This window comes from Salarias fasciatus, chromosome 7, assembly GCF_902148845.1.
Source record: "Salarias fasciatus chromosome 7, fSalaFa1.1, whole genome shotgun sequence".
Taxonomy (NCBI): domain Eukaryota; kingdom Metazoa; phylum Chordata; class Actinopteri; order Blenniiformes; family Blenniidae; genus Salarias; species Salarias fasciatus.
Genome location: NC_043751.1, coordinates 6543881 through 6555208, shown reverse-complemented (window position 1 = coordinate 6555208; position 11328 = coordinate 6543881).

Sequence of the window (11328 nt, the reverse complement as noted above, 5' to 3'; positions counted from 1 at the left end):
ATCTGAGTGGTCACTCAGCTGGAGAACGACTTTGCCCTCAATAGAGAGCATCCATTTCTTGGCTTCCAGAATGGACTCTCCTGAAAATTAAGTTGACATTGCACGGATTCAACCTCAGTGTTCAACATTTCACATTTCAAAGCAGAATAACACTAAAAAAAACAACCCTAATGACATGGCATGACATAATAAAAAAACAAAATTAGGTCACCTCTCAAACCTTGACTATAGGTCTATCTAAATATCCAGCAGCTGGTGCAGTGGTTGGTTTAGCACTTGACCGCAGGAGCTTCAGTAAAAATCAGCTGGACTTCTCTTGTAGGGTTTTGAAGACACCTTCAAGACGTCTTCAAAAACCTACAAGAGAAGTCCAACTGATTTTTACTGAAGCTCCTACGATTACCATGACCTGTATTCCTGAGACTCTACATTTAGTCCAAGACATCTGTAACATTTCCATAGTTATTGATGAGATTATGACATTCATATTATAGAATATAGTGCTTACTGCTAGTGTTAGACTCAGTGTATGTGCTAGTGTGTTAGTTTTTAAAGACATGACTTACCTGATTATATTAGAATACTCTTACAGGGTTAGTACACACATAAAACTCACCTGTATATAGCAGTCACTGCATGTTGTGTTGAATCCTTGATAAAGACTGTATGGAGCACTTGTGGTAAACTCACAAATCTCAAATTATACAGTCATATCCTCAGGACTTAAAGGCTACGCTGGTTTTTTGACACCTGGACCTTATTTATAGGTGTGTGCATGTTCATATACTCACTCAGACAAACATGGTGCAGCACGGAGTCCTTCACAAGTTATTTAGATCCAACCGATTTAGCGGGGGCCACGGCAAGGGAACTTCACCGTGGGACGTAATCTCTGCAAAATCACTCATTTCGGCTACATTTTTTCATCCATCGCCAGTGTTATCATAAAGTCAGCTTGTCTACTGTCTTGAGGTGGGTCAGCTGACAGGTTTCGCTAACTTAGCCACAATTAGCTCGGATGGCAACATTGCGGAGCTCCTCTCCTCAGCAGAGAAGCACTTTGAGTCGGCCTCGGCTGTCGGGTGGCCGGCGCGTGGGTCCAGTCGCCCTCCTGCAGAGCCCGACCGGGCCTGGAGGCTGGGCCGCTGTGTCGGGGGAACCGTCCACCACGGCGGCAGCGCTGGGCGCCGTGCTGGGTGGGGGGCCCCCGTGGCGGCCCCGGGTTGCCTTTCGGTCTGGGGTTGGATGCTCAAAGCTCTGCTCTGATGGGATCTGCTGCGCTTCGCTCTTCTCTGACACCGTGCTAACTTTGCCACAATTAGCTCGGATGCTGGAGCCTCTCCCATCAGCTGCGCCTGCGCACGTGCCCCGCGGCGCTCCTCGCCCGGCTTGGAGACCTCCAGAGACTCTCGGTGAGGAGAGACTTCCAGAAACGCCCCGCAGCCCGCGCGCAGTGTGCCTCCGCTGGGCACCAGAGCTACGCAGCCTCCCAGCGAGTCAGACGCCCAGGTGCTTTGACAGCCGAGGCCGACTCAGAGTGCTTTTCTGCTGGGGAGAGGAGCTCCGAAACGTTAGCATCCCAGCTAATTGTGGCTAAGTTAGCACGGTGTCAAAGAAGAGCAAAGCGCAGCAGGTCCCATCAGAGCAGAGCTTTGAGCAGGCAACCCGGGGCCGCCACGGGGGCCCCCCACCCAGCACGGCACCCAGCGCCGCCGCCGTGGTGGACGGTTCCCCCGACCCAGCGGCCCAGCCTCCAGGCCCGATCGGGCTCTGCAGGCGGGCGACTGGACCCATGCGCCGGCCACCCGACAGCCGAGGCCGACTCAAAGTGCTTCTCTGCTGAGGAGAGGAGCTCCGCAATGTTGCCATCCGAGCTAATTGTGGCTAAGTTAGCGAAACCTGTCAGCTGACCCACCTCAAGACAGTAGACAAGCTGACTTTATGATAACACTGGCGATGGATGAAAAAATGTAGCCGAAATGAGTGATTTTGCAGAGATTATGTCCCACGGTGAAGTTCCCTTGCCGTGGCCCCCGCTAAATCGGTTGGATCTAAATAACTTGTGAAGGACTCCGAGCTGCACCATGTTTGTCTGAGTGAGTATATGAACATGCACACACCTATAAATAAGGTCCAGGTGTCAAAAAACCAGCGTAGCCCTTTAAGTCCTGAGGATACAACTACAAAATGACACTTGTATTATACTGTGTAACAAGTGTGAGTATTTTAAACATTCATTCAACCTTTGTTTAAATCTTGAGGCAACAATGGAGGCCGGTAAATTTTGGAATCTAAATTTACCATGCCATTTGTAAATACGAATTTCTTTGCCAAAGATTCAAGGCAGCACTGCTTAATACAAACAGTCTTTATAAGTGAAGCAACCCTTTCAGGTGAAGTAACCCTTTAAGCCAGTGTGTGTTGTGTATTGTCTAGTGCTGGAATCTTACCGAGCATGATAAGCCTTGGAGTGCTCGGCAGAGAAAGCTGGGCCTCAGCATCTGCCCGGGTAGAAGTTTCCTGCAACACAATGTAAACAAAAAGCACAATTACAAATTACAGGCCTAAAAAAAAAATCCCCCCAAAATCTGATGTGGTGGTAATACAAAAAAATTACTTACATCAGCCAAGAGGAAAAGGGAATCTTCCTTTTCTTTGAAGTGTGCAATCATGACCAGTATTGAAGCAAGTCCAAGATCCACGTCCTCCATCTGTCTTTGAAGGTGTTGAAGGACTGTCTTCACTTCCTTTTTCCATTTAAGAAGCTGACTTTTGAAATACTTCAGCACTCTGCTCCCTTTTGCAGCAAGTGATTCTCGTAGTCTTAATTCAATATCAATTCCCGTCAGTGTGCAAAAGTGCTGTAGTAAAAACTTCTGTACAAACAGGAATGGCCATTCTTTCTGTAAGTCTGACATATTCGGTGGAGGAGTTGCATTAATATCACGACGCTGTTGCTCATACAATAATGTCATGAGCTCACTGACTCGCCTGTGATCTGCACCTCTTTGTCCTTCTTGGGAATAAATAGTCAATAGCTCTCTTTTTTTTTCAAGAAGAGAGACTCTATTTTCTCCTTCTGGTAGCTCTGAGGGCTGCCAGTTCACACATCCATAGCTATCCATTTTGGCACATTTTTTTGACGGTCCTGGTAGGTCTTCATCCAAGGCATGAACCAGTTGTTTTGGTTTTCGAAGTCTGGCTAGTGTGTTGTCTCGGTTTAAAAACTCAATCCTTGTTCTCAGTTGTTTACTTAAGGTGTAATATCCATTGCCCATTCGTTCTCCCTCTTCTGTTCTGTCTTCAAAAGACTCGGGGTATTTATCTACAATGATCTTAGCCAGTTCAGCACACTGCCTAAATGGGGGGTTCAAACAAATTTCTCTTATTGCTTCTGCAATAACTCTCACCATATGCCGTCTATCTGCTGCTTCAGGTCTCTTCCCCTGTGCAAGACAGTGTCTCAAACTCTCATGTGTTTTCTCCCATGGCACACAAAATGTTGATACCCAGGTGCTGTTCTGCACAGAAACAGGGCTTGTAGGTCCCAATGAAAACTCTGAATTGGATGTGGTCTTAGGATCCAGTACAGGCACAAGAGTCAAAATTACATCATGTTGAGAAGTCCCATTGGTACAGTCAGTTTGTTGAGTGTTGTGTTGTGCATCTGAAAAAGAAAGAAAGCACACACCAGCTGCTGCCATAATCCAAGGCTACATAGTTAAGAAAGCATATACATCTTATTTTGATTCACGGGTATGAAATTCAAATTTGGAGACAGCTGTATTTTGTTAAATAGCTTTGGGTACTCAACTGATATTCTTAGTACAACATAGTTTACCTCTTCTCTTGAATGAACGCAATAGTTTCCTGCAATCCACTGGTGACAGGAGATGTGTCAACTCATCTTCATTTATGAATTCCATGTCATCAGCTGTTCTCACCCCCATCTCTGACAAATGTTGCAGAATCATCTCGAGTGTTTCATTTTCCAGATAGGGGAGGATACTTTTAATGGCAGCGTCCATTATACTTCCCCTGAAAAAACAGCATGATGCAGTACAATTACATCAAGCTGACACAGTTTATACAGGGGCAGTGGGTAATAGTCAACAAGGGCATCCACATCAACACAAGCATAATGAGCCTGTGTGTTATTCTGCAGAATGTGAACACCAAGATCCAATGCTGGCACTGACTGACATTTTTCACAAACAAAATAAACTTTCTCATGGCTGACCAGCAGCAGAACAATCCTACCAAGCTCATAACCACTGTCATTAACACCGAGGACTACAGCCATTCCTTTCCGGTATGTAGTACCTTTGTATGTGACAGAACCTGTTTCTACTGCATTTTGTTTTTGAACCCCTCTTAGTCTAACAGCTTCTTGAATGGCTGCATTGTAGACTTGATCATCAAATTCAGTGCCATGGCTCACTTGAAGAATCGGGGGGAACAAGCTCCCTGTGTGTAAATAGGCTTGTAGCAATTGATGCCTCTCTGCCAAAGTGCTACAGGGGTTTTTGAAATTATGGAGTTTCCGTACACACTGTTTAAAATATGTGTGTTTACTTTCAAAGCGTAGAGTCCAGAGGCGAATGAGCGGGCCAAACTTTAGTATGAGGTCTGGGTAGTGGAGGAGGAAGTGATGCTTTGGCCTTAACGGTTGGTCTGGAAAAGCTGCTGCTCTCGACTCCAAATATTCCTCAACAAGTAACTTCAGATAGGCTACTTGGTTGGTGCTGATCTTGGGAGCACACACAATTTCAGCTATCTCCCTTAGCTTGAGACACAACTGCCAAACTTGGTCTTCAAGAGGATTCTTGATACGAGTACCGACAAGGACAGGGAGAAGACGTAGCAAGCACCAATTCTGTGCTGCACTTCCTGCCAACTTTTTTCCATCAGCTCTAACCACACAAGGGCGGTTATTAGCATCACGACCCTTGAATTTTACCTGAGAGATCCTCCTGTTTAACTGCACAAATGTAAAGTGATTCCCAATGGACACAAGATGTTTGAGATACAGTTGAAGATCTACAGACACAACACCCTCAAAGAGATCATGTCCGACACATGGTGGAAGCCCTGGTTGACAGACATGGTAATGTTCCAAAGAATTAAAAATGGAGTCAAATTTTACTCCGTCTACACTGTTTTCAGATCCCTCAGACAACTTCTCCACACTGCGCCTGTAGTTTTCGACTGTCCTTGCTGGGCCTAGCTTTGTAGGTTCATGTGTAAATCTGTCCCTGGTTATAAGGCAGTATCTGCAAAAGTTTACACTCCTGCTAAAGTTCTCTGTGAAGCCTCCAAGTGAATGTGATCCCAGGTTGTCACCTACAATGGCAATTACAACCCCCTTCACAGTCTCACCTGTTTGCAAGGGAATGCCAGACTGCTCAATATCTTTTAAATCTCTCACAAGGGAGGAGAACACTTTTTCTTGTCCAAAAAACTGATAATCAGACTCCCTGCAAAGCAGGACTAGCTGCATTGGGTCAGTGGATGACCGGTTGTGAGGCAATATCTCACCCAATGTCATGTACACAGCTAAGAGTTTGTGTTTCTTTTTGCCAGATCCAAGAGGATTCACAACTTCAAAGGCATCTTGATACAATATAACTGATATTGGGGAAGGCAACTCTTTTAAAAGGGTGTTTTCTTTGAAAGTCTTACCATCCCTCACATCCTCCAGCACATTTGGATCTTCTGGTATGTGCTTTTTTGAGACATTATATTGGTCTCTCACTGATGGAAGGCTCATCAAAGCTTTTAAAGTCTCTTTAACTGGGACATACTGGAAAAACTGCTCTTTACCAGCAGCATCCAAACCTAGACGAACTTGTATGGGTTCAATATAACAGAAATTTTTCTTAAAATATGTCTTTCTTGTTGTATCTGATCTGAACAAACCTTCATTGTACATTTTCAATAGGTTCTCTTTCGACAGTCCATCTATGATATGAGAGACCGTTTCAACAGGTATTTCAAGCTTTAGCAGCTCTTCCCGAAGTCTAACAAACATTTGTGACATTGTATTTGTGCATACTTCTTGAAACTCTTCTATCAGAGTGGATATTGTGGATGCAGGTAAAAGCATTTTTGACTGCATTCTCATGTAAAAGAGTGCCAAATTGGTAAGAAAAACATCTCTGTCTTTCTCAACATCACCTAAAGAATCCCAAGCCTCAGGACATTCTGCAGTCTCTGTCATGTCATCATCAACAGCGTCATCATGCCAGCCTACATCCTGTTTGTCTGTGACTCCATCTTTACCAGCCACAAAGTCCTTGGCATGTTTCCTGCTTATGTGTGACGTGAAGGAAGATATGACACTGAAGCACTTCTGACAGGCACTGAAAGGGCAAACGATTTTGTCTCCATTCCTCATATGCGACTTTAAATGCTCACAAAGACTTGAAAAATGCGAGGATTTAAAGGCACATTTCTCAACCTCACATTTCAAATTGACACATTTGTTTGATCTGGCTGGTTTGGTTTTTTTGTGGTGTCGGTACATGTGTGTCTGTAATGCGCATAATGTCCTGAATTTACAAGGACACTTGGAAATCCCACAGGGAAACCTGAAGTTTGCCTGGTTTCTGTGCACTTTGATGTGCTTGATATATGGCGTGACTGTGTCGGTAGAGAAATGACATTGTTTGCATTGAAAAAGCATGTTTTTTGAAAATCACTGTATTTCTGTATATAGTCAAAATAAATGTTTTGTTATTGCAGCTACACATCCTTTAAAAACATGGCCAAACGACAAAAAAGAACCATCAATCTTAACACAGTTTCAAATTCTAAAGTTAAAAATCTTAATACTGTTAGATTGAATTTGCTGCCGCAAGTCAGGAGAGCACACGTCACGGTGGGTAAAAAGTCTTACCGTTCCATGTTTTGTTTGGCCCGCTTCGGTTTTTAAGTTCTCTCTCAGCCGCTGAAAACAGAAAAAGAGTAATGAACAGTGGTGCCAACTCCTCACTAAGCAAAGTAGCTGTCCTAAAAGTCGTAATTGTAAATGTAACAGGGGTTTTAAGAGAGGAATAAGCCGTGGGAGAGACAAAAAGGCGAGTAAAAACCCTAAATATGTGTGGAACTTGAGGCTGTGAGAATCAAATGCAGTGATTTTAGTTTGACAGTGAATACATTAACATTTTCTATACTAAATAAGTTGCAATTAATATTTTAACATATTTGTAACATTTACATCCTGCTCTGTAAGTTGGGACTGGATCAACAACACTTCGCAAATGCGCAAATCATTTGCCGTCTGGACGCTGACGGGTGACGGCCCGAACGCACTGGACGCGGAAGCTGATCGCCTCCCATGTTACGCCGGGAACGCACTGGACGCGGAAGCGTAGCGGCGCTTGGCTGTTCGCACTGGAGGCGCCTGCGCTCTCCGCGCTGGTCACACATCGGCTGCACTCGGCTCGCTCCGTCAGCTCTCGGTTTTCACGTTTGTTCCCTGTTCCCTCTGTCTCGCTCTGCCAGTATGGATGTGTGTGTTTTGGTGACCTGTGGAGAGACTTTTTCTCCTCCTGTCCTCTTTTTTTCTGCATCACGTGAATGTCTGTCGCTGTGTGTGTGTGTGTGTGTGTGTGTGTGTGTGTGTGTGTGTGTGTGTGTGTGTGTGTGTGTGTGTGTGTGTTTGGGTGCGTACATGCGTATGTCTGTTTGTGTGTCCATCTGTCTTGTGATTAGACCCAAGTGACAAATTATAGACGGACGAGCAACACCGTCCGTAACTAATCGTCATTTAATTTGTTATATTTTGAAAATTGACCGGATTCTCTTGCCTTTTCTGTTTCCGACTTCCTGTCTGGTCCGATCTGCTTGATCCAGCTTGACATATGGCGCTCCCGGCGCTCGCGGCTCGCGTGAAAAATAGAACGAAGCGGAGCGGGCGCGCTGCAGAGCGCGAGCCGCGGCGCGCGCGGCGCTCCACTGCGCGTTCGGTGCGGCCGGTCAGATAGGTTAACATGGGAGGCGATCAGAAGCGCCGTGCGCGGCGCTTCCGCGTCCAGTGCGTTCGGGCCGTGATCCAGCTTGACATATGCGGTAGCGCCGCGCACGGCGCTTCTGATCGCCTCCCATGTTAACCTATCTGACCGGCCGCACCGAACGCGCAGTGGAGCGCCGCGCGCGCCGCGGCTCGCGCTCTGCAGCGCGCCCGCTCCGCTTCGTTCTATTTTTCACGCGAGCCGCGAGCGCAGGGAGCGCCATATGTCAAGCTGGATCAAGCAGATCGGACCAGACAGGAAGTCGGAAACAGAAAAGGCAAGAGAATCCGGTCAATTTTCAAAATATAACAAATTAAATGACGATTAGTTACGGGCGGTGTTGCTCGTCCGTCTATAATTTGTCACTTGGGTCTAACCACAAGAGAGATGGATACACAAACAGACATACGCATGTACGCACCCAAACACACACACACACACACACACACACACACACACACACACACACACACACACACACACACACACACACACACAGCGACAGACATTCACGTGATGCAGAAAAAAAGAGGACAGGAGGAGAAAAAGTCTCTCCACAGGTCACCAAAACACACACATCCATACTGGCAGAGCGAGACAGAGGGAACAGGGAACAAACGTGAAAACCGAGAGCTGACGGAGCGAGCCGAGTGCAGCCGATGTGTGACCAGCGCGGAGAGCGCAGGCGCCTCCAGTGCGAACAGCCAAGCGCCGGCGCGGAGACGCGCGCGGCGCGCGCGGCGCCTCCGCTACGCTTCCGCGTCCAGTGCGTTCCCGGCGTCAAGCAGATCGGACCAGACAGGAAGTCGGAAACAGAAAAGGCAAGCGAATCCGGTCAGTTTTCAAAATAAAATAAATTAAATGACGATTAGTTACGGTTTTGCTCGTCCGTCTATAATTTGTCACTTGGGTCTAATCACAAGAGAGATGGACACACAAACAGACATACGCACGTACGCACCCAATCAAACACACACACACACACACACACACACACACACACACACACACACACACACACACACACACACACACACACACACCACAGCGACAGAGATTCACGTGATGCAGAAAAAAAGAGGACAGGAGGAGAAAAAGTCTCTCCACAGGTCACCAACACACACACATCCATACTGGCAGAGCGAGACAGAGGGAAAAAACGTGAAAACCGAGAGCTGACGGATCAGCCGAGTGCTGCTGATGTGTGACCAGCGCGGAGAGCGCAGGCAGCAGATACGCCTCGCTTCTCCGCTAACATGGGAGGCGATCAGAAGCGCCGTGGCGGCGCTACCGGGTCCAGTGCGTTCGGGCAGTGAGACTGCAGCCCTTTGGGACAGGGAGGGGCTCATGGTAGCACCCGCTGCTCCAGACCGATACGTGCTATCACATTACGGTCTCCAAATCACCAGACAACGTGTCTGCACTTATCGCTAGTCGCCTTTAACACAAGAAAGTCACCAGGATAATTAGGACATTTGCCATATTTAACGAGAAAGACGCCGAGTAGACAACAGTGAAATTTACCGTATGGACAGAGCTAACGGTGCTAACGAGCTAACGCGCGCGCGCGAACACGGTTTAACGCGGTTAGCACGCTTAAATCTAACGTTTATCCAGTAACGTTACTTAAGGGCTACTCTCTTAAATTTATCAATGACTGTAAAAACCGAACTCAGCAAAATTTCATTAGCAAGTAGTTTGCTAAAGTTCAATACGCTAGCTTACTGGCTCAGGACCGCATATCTTCCCTTCTCTCTCGGTTACTGTTGGACACACCAGACAATTACCTGAAGAAACTCGATATAAAATTCTAAAATATTGAATTGACTTACCTGCTGAAGTCACAGACCAAAAAAAAAATTAGATTAATTCCAAGTAAGGTCCAGAAAACGACTTTGAACTTAAAATTGGCAGCCATCAGCAGACACCTGTTAAACTCCGGAGAATCGTAAAATGGCGCCGACTCCTCCTCCTTTGCGTGACTCAGAAAATTTGAAAAATTAAAAATGCTCAGAATTACTGTAATGTGATTCACAGTAAAAAGTTATTTACTGTAAATTTATCCTCTCAGTAAATTTTACTCATGATGCATTGCAGATGTACAGCAACTTACTGTAAGCACGTTCTACAGTAGCTATTTGGTCACTTTACAGTAATATTACTGTAAAAACTACAGAACCTTGTTACAGTGTAATGTTATTTGTTGTAATAAAGGCAAAAAAAAAACAAAACAAAAAAAAAAAAAATTCCGGACATTTCCGCTATTCCTTCAGGCATTATTATGCTATTCAAAAGTTCAATCTTGCCCACGCCACTTTCTGTTTCCCTCCCCAAAGTCATTGAAACACAAATTGGAAAAATTTTCTTTTCTCAAAACAAAAACTGCAACAAAAACAGAGTGTTGTTCCAGAAAGAACTTGTATCTATCCCTCATGTTGTTTCATACTGGAATCAATTTGTTGATGATATTTTATGGAAAAAGGTCTGGTCCATCCCAAACAAGTTTCTTTTAACAAACAAGGTGAAAGAAGTATCTTTTAAAATGATTCACAAATATTATCCTGTAAATTACTTCATGACTAAATACAAGAGGGATATCGATGTGAACTGTGCTTTTTGCTGTATTCATCCAGAGACTGTTCAACACCTATTTTGGACATGTACACACTCAAAGACATTCTGGAAGGACTTCTGTAACTTCATACACAGAAATATTTTGAAGGACTTCATCTTGAAATGGGAAATTGTGGTATTCTGCTTGTTTAGAGAGCATGAAGATAAAGACGCTGTATTTATGATTAATCTATTAATATTATTAGCTAAATTCTATATTCATAAATGTAAATTCTCAAACACTAAACCCAATTTCAAACATTTTCACAGTGACACATTATTTTATGTTTCAACCCTAAAAAACTCTATTAACAAAAAAGCTATGACTACTATTAATATTTGTGCAAAACTTCACATATTTGACATTGTATAATGCAATTTTTTACTGTACACACCCCCTGGCATTCACTGTACTGTTATGTTTAATTTGTATACTCTGTATACTGTTTTTTGCTAATAAAAAAAAAAAAAATTCCGGACATTTCCGTTCCAAACACGCTCTTCCTGGAGGCTGACCGTTTTCCAAAACATCACCCGGAGCTCTCCACACACTCTTTAACAGAGCTGGTAGAGTTTTAATATAATACACAAAAGGTACGAAGGGAAATTTAAAAACTATTATGATCCAAAGCACATTTTCTCAGATTTGCATACACGTGATACCGTTTTTGAATTTTCTTTAATACATATGTATTTATAT